Source organism: Bos javanicus, chromosome 10 (assembly GCF_032452875.1).
Source record: "Bos javanicus breed banteng chromosome 10, ARS-OSU_banteng_1.0, whole genome shotgun sequence".
NCBI classification, from domain to species: Eukaryota; Metazoa; Chordata; class Mammalia; order Artiodactyla; family Bovidae; genus Bos; species Bos javanicus.
Genome location: NC_083877.1, coordinates 84097821 through 84103562, shown reverse-complemented (window position 1 = coordinate 84103562; position 5742 = coordinate 84097821). Strand labels below are relative to the sequence as shown.

Here is a 5742-nt window from a genome sequence, read left to right as displayed (position 1 = left end):
CTGTGGTGTTAGAGGAGACACATGAGAGTCTCTTGGACTGCAAGGAGATCCAACCAGTCTATCCTAAAGGAAATCAGTCCTGAATATTCGTTGAAAGGACTGATGCTGAAGCTGAAACTCCAATACTTAGGCCACCTGATGCGAAGAACTGACTCATTGGAAAAGACCCTGATGCTGGAAAAGATTGAAGGCAGACGGAGAAGGGGACAACAGAGGAGGAGATGGTTAAATGGGATTACCGACTCAATGAACATGAGTTTGAGTAAACTCCAGGAGTTGGCGATGGATAGGGAAGCTTGGCATGCTGCAATCCATGGGGTCACAAAGAGTCAGACGTGACTGTGCGACTGAACTGAACTGAATATTTCCATTATATATGTAATGGAAACATATATATATACCAATCCTCCACCAGCTTTGTTCATAGTAATGCTTCATAAGGCCCCCTTGACTTCACAGTCCAGGATGTCTGGCTCTAGGTGGGTTATTACACCCTCGTTCTTGCCACTTTTTAATATCTTCTGCTTGTATTAGGTCCATACTGTTTCTGTCCTTTACTGTGCTTATCTTTTCATGAAATGTTCCCTTGTTATTTCTAATTTTCTTGAACAGACCTCTAGTCTTTCCCATTGTATTGTTTTTCTCTATTTCTTTGCACTGTTCACTTAAGAAGGCTTTCTTATCTTTCCTTGCTATTCTTTGGAACTCTGCATTCAGATGGGTATATCTTTCCTTTTCTCCTTTGCCTTTCACTTCTCTTCTTTTCTCAGCTATTTGTAAGCCACAAAGCTAGTGCAGGTGATGGAATTCCTTTTGAGCTATTTCAAGCTCGAAAGCTTATTTAACTTATATGCAGAGTACATCATGTGAAATGCCAGGCTAGATGAAACACAAGCTGGAATCAAGATTGCAGGGAGAAATATCAACAACTTCAGATATGCAGATGACACCACCCTTATGGCAAGAAGCAAAGAGGAACTTAGGAGTCTCTTGATGAAAGAGGAGAGTGAAAAAGCTGGCTTAAAACTCAGCATTCAAAAAACTAAGACATGGCATCCAGTGCTATCGCTTCATTGCAAATAGATGGGGAAACAATGGAAACAGTGACAGACCTTATTTTTGGGGGCTCCAAAATCACTGCAGGTGGTGACTGCAGCCATGAAATTAAAAGACACTTGCTCCTTGGAGGAAAAGCTATGACCAACCTAGACAGCATATTAAGAAGCAGAGACATTACTGCCAACAAAGGTCTGTCTAGTCAAAGCTATTGTTTTTCCAGTAGCCATGTATGGATGTGAGAGTTGGACCATAAGAAAAGTTGATCACTGAAGAATTGATGCTTTTGAACTGTGGTGTTGAAGAAGACTCTTGAGAGTCCCTTGGACTGCAAGGAGATCAAACCAGTCAATCCTAAACCAGTTCTGAATATTCGCTGGAAGGACTGATACTGTGGCTATAACTCCAATTCTTTGGCCACCTGATGCGAAGATTTGACTCATTGGAAAAGATCCTGATGCTGGGAACGATCGAAGGCAAGAGGAGAAGGGGACAACAGAGGATGTGATGGTTGGATGGCATCACTGATTCAATGGACGTAAGTTTGAGCAAACTCCAGGAGTTGGTGTGGACAGGGAAGCCTGACATTCTGCAGATCATGGGGTCGCAATGAGTTGGATATGACTAGCTACTGAACAACAACAACAGCAATACCACATCCTCTTTACCATTAATCTGTCAATGGACATTTAGCCAACATGTGTTAGCTATTGTAAATAGTGCTGCTAAGTACACAGGGGTACATGTAGCTCTTCAAATTATGGTTTTATCAGGATATGTGCCCAGGTATGGGGAGTTTTGAACCTTATGGCAACTCTAGTGTTTTGAGGAAATTCCATACTGTTTACCATAGAGGCTGCACTAATTTACATTTCCACCAACAGTGTAGGAGGATTCCCTTTTCTCCATACCCATTCCAGCTTTTATTGTTTGTAGACTTTTTGATGATGGTCATTAGGACTGATGTGAGGTGATACTACATTGTAGTTTTGATTTGCATTTCTTTAATAGTGATGCTAGCATCTTTTCATGTACATATTGGCCATCTATATGTCTTCTTTAGAGAAATATTTAGGTCTTCTGCCCATTTTTCAATTGACTTATTTGGCTTTTTGTTATTGGATTGTATGAATGGTTTGAATATTTTGGAAATTAAGCGCTTATTGTTCATTTTGCTTGCAAATATTTTTTCCCAGTTCATAGGTTGTCTTTTCATTTTGTTTATGATCAGAAGTTCTTCCAGAAGCTCAAGGAAGAACTTTCTAAAAGCCCTAGGAACATGAATTGATCACATCCTAAATTGTTTCTTGTTCTTGCCTGAAATAAAATAATTGTTAAGATACTCTTAGAAAATCAAGCCTATCCCTTGAAGTAAGAGGGAGGTCAGCTTTCCTAAATCTAAAGTCTGTGTGGGGGAGAAATGTGGATATTTGAGCAAAATTAGGATTATGTAAGAAAAGAGAAAGAGGGAAACAGAATCTGAGAAGGCAACCATCATCCATTATACAATTTATTGAATAATTTTCTTGTTTATGAACATTTGTTTCCAAATTGTATGCATTTAAACAATTATGCAATTATCATCTTTATACAAGTTTCCTTCAAAATTTATGTTCGTAATTCTCAAGGACTGATACCTAGGAGCGGAAAGGAATAGTGGAAGAGTATGCTGATTTCTAAATTTGAATAGATACTACCAAATAGTTCTTCAAAGGAGCTATACCCACTACATTCTTAAAAATAGTTTAAACTTGAATACACATATATACATTGTTGTTGTCATTTAGTTCCTAGGTCCTGTCTGATTCTTTTGCAACAGCATGAACTGTGTAGCCTACCTGGCTCCTCTGTCCGTGTAGATTGCCTTTCCTTCTCCAGGGAATTTTCCCGATGCAGGGAGCAAACCTAAGTCTCCTGCATTGAAAGTGAAAATCACTCAGTTGTGTCCAACTCTTTTCTACCCCACGGACTGTAGCCCACAGACTCTTCTGTCCATGGAGTTCTCCAGGCAAGAATACTCGAGTGGGTTGCTATTTCCTTCTCCAGGGTAACTTCCTGACCCAGGGATCGAACCCGAGTCTCCCGCATTGGCAGGCAAATTCTTTACCACTGAGCCACCAGGAAGCACACACACATACATCAGTTCAGTTCGGTTCAGTCGCTCAGTCATGTCCGACTCTTTGTGACCCCATGAACCACAGCACGACAGGCCCCCCTGTCCATCACCAACTCTGAATTTACCCAAACTCATGTCCATTGAGTCGGTGAAGCCATCCAACCATCTCATCCTCTGTTGTCCCCTTTCCCTCCTGCCCTCAATCTTTCCCAGCATCAGAGTCTTTTCAAATGAGTCTGCTCTTTGCATCAGGTGGCCAAAGTACTGAAGTTTCAGCTTCAACATCAGTCCTTCCAATGAATACCCACGACTGATCTCCTTTAGGATGGACTAGTTGGATTTCCTCACAGTCCAAGGGACTCTCAGAGTCTTCTCCAACACCACACAGTTCAAAACCATCAATTCTTTGATGCTCAGCTTTCTTTATAGTCCAACTCTCACATCCATACATGACTACTGGAAAAACCATAGCCTTGACTAGACGGACCTTTGTTGGCAAAGTAACGTCTCTGCTTTTAACTATGCTGTCTAGGTTGGTCATAACTTTGCTTCCAAGGAGTAAGCGTCTTTTAATTTCATGGCTGCAATCATCATCTGCAGTGATTTTGGAGCCCCCAAAAATAGTCAGCCACTGTTTCCACTGTTTCCCCATCTATTTGCCATGAAGTGATGGGACCAGATGCCATGATCTTCGTTTTCTGAATGTTGAGCTTTAAGCCAACCTTTTCACTCTCCACTTTCACTTTCATCAAGAGGCTCTTTAGTTCTTCTTCAGTTTCTGCCATAAGGGTGGTGTCATCTGCATATCTGAGGTTATTGATATTTCTCCTGGCAATCTTGATTCCAGCTTGTGTTTCTTCCAGCCCAGCATTTCTCATGATGTACTCTGCATAGAAGTTAAATAGGCAGGGTGACAATATACAGCCTTGATGTACTCCTTTTCCTATTTGGATCCAGTCGGTTGTTCCATGTACAGTTCTAACTGTTGCTTCCTGACCTGCATACAGGTTTCTCAAGAGGCAGGTCAGGTGGTCTGGTATTCCCATCTCTTTCAGAATTTTCCACAGTTTATTGTGATCCACACAGTCAAAGGCTTTGGCATAGTCAATAAAGCAGAAATAGATGTTTTCGTGGAGCTCTCTTGCTTTTTCCATGATCCAGCAGATGTTGGCAATTTGATCCCTGGTTCCTCTGCCTTTTCTAAAACCAGCTTGAACATCTGGAAGTTCACGGTTCACGTATTGCTGAAACCTGGCTTGGAGAATTTTGAGCATTACTTTACTAGCGTGTGAGATGAGTGCAATTGTGCGGTAGTTTGAGCATTCTTTGGCATTGCCTTTACATACATTTGCTTTAATGGTAGACAATGACATTTAATTTAGTTTAACTTACATTTCCATGACTTTCTCCAGTGAAGGTGATTATCTCATCCTGCAGCTATTATCTGAAGCTGTTCCCCACCAATCCAATAGAGCTACATCTACTTTTTTACTCCTTTCATATTTAATACCTCTGACCACTACCTTTTTTCCTTTTGACTACGCCACACGGCTTGTGGGATCTCACTTCCCTGACTGGGGATTGAACCCAGATCACAGCAGTGAAAGTGTGAAATCCTAACCACTAGACCACCAGGGAACTCTCTGACCACTGCCTTTAACAATTCCTTCTTCCTTGGTTTCCTTGTCCCAGGTTCTTCCTCCTACAACACTGCCTCCTCCTTCTCAGTCTCCTTTGAATGGTCCTCTTCTTGTTCTCACGTCTTAGAATGTTGTTCGTCCTCAGTGTCCTGTTGCAAGCCTTCCTCCCTTCTTGCTGTAAGTGATCCCACAGCTGACTCATCTACTCTTAGGGCTTCAACAATAAGTCTAGATATATAGATCTATTCTCGGATCTGTGTCTGTAGCCTAGATCATCTGAACTCCCTTCTCTTATTGGCCAGCTATCTACCACGTGTCTCTATTAGGATATTTCCTGGGCACCTCAAACCCAACTTAGGCAAAACTACACTTAATATCATCTTGTCTGTTTTTTTGCTTTGGTTTGTGTTAAAAGTAAAATTCACATAAAATTCACAATTTTAAACATTCTTAAGTCTGCAATTCAGTGGCTTTTAGTGCGTTCACTACGTTGTGCAAAATCACCACTAATCCCAGAACTTTTCATCCCTTCAAATAAAATTCTGTACATTAAGCAGTCATTCTCATTCTCTGTTATCCATTCCCCACAGCCCTGAAAACCACTAATTGGATTCTTGTTTCTATGGATTTGCCTATTCTGGGTACTTCCTATGAACAGAATCATAGAATATGATTTGTGTCTGACTTGTTCACTCCCAGGTGGTGCAATGGTAAAGAATCCACCAGCCAAGCAGGAGACCCAGGTTTGATCCCTGGGTCAGAAGAATCCCCTGGAGGAGGAAATGGCAACCCGCTTCAGCATTCTTGCCTGGGAAATCCCATGGACCAAGGAATCTGGCAGGCTACAGTCCATGGGGTCACAAGAGGGCTGGACATGACTGAGTGACTTAACAACGACAACATCTTTCACTTAACATGTTGTGAAGGTTC

General features: G+C 41.5%; 1 non-coding gene across 1 annotated transcript; it reads right to left on the bottom strand.

Annotated features, from left to right (window-relative positions):
• Positions 1-4738: 4738 nt before the first annotated feature.
• Positions 4739-4810, bottom strand: TRNAE-UUC (transfer RNA glutamic acid (anticodon UUC)). The gene has a single exon. It is a non-coding gene; the product is annotated as a tRNA-Glu (tRNA).
• Positions 4811-5742: the final 932 nt, after the last annotated feature.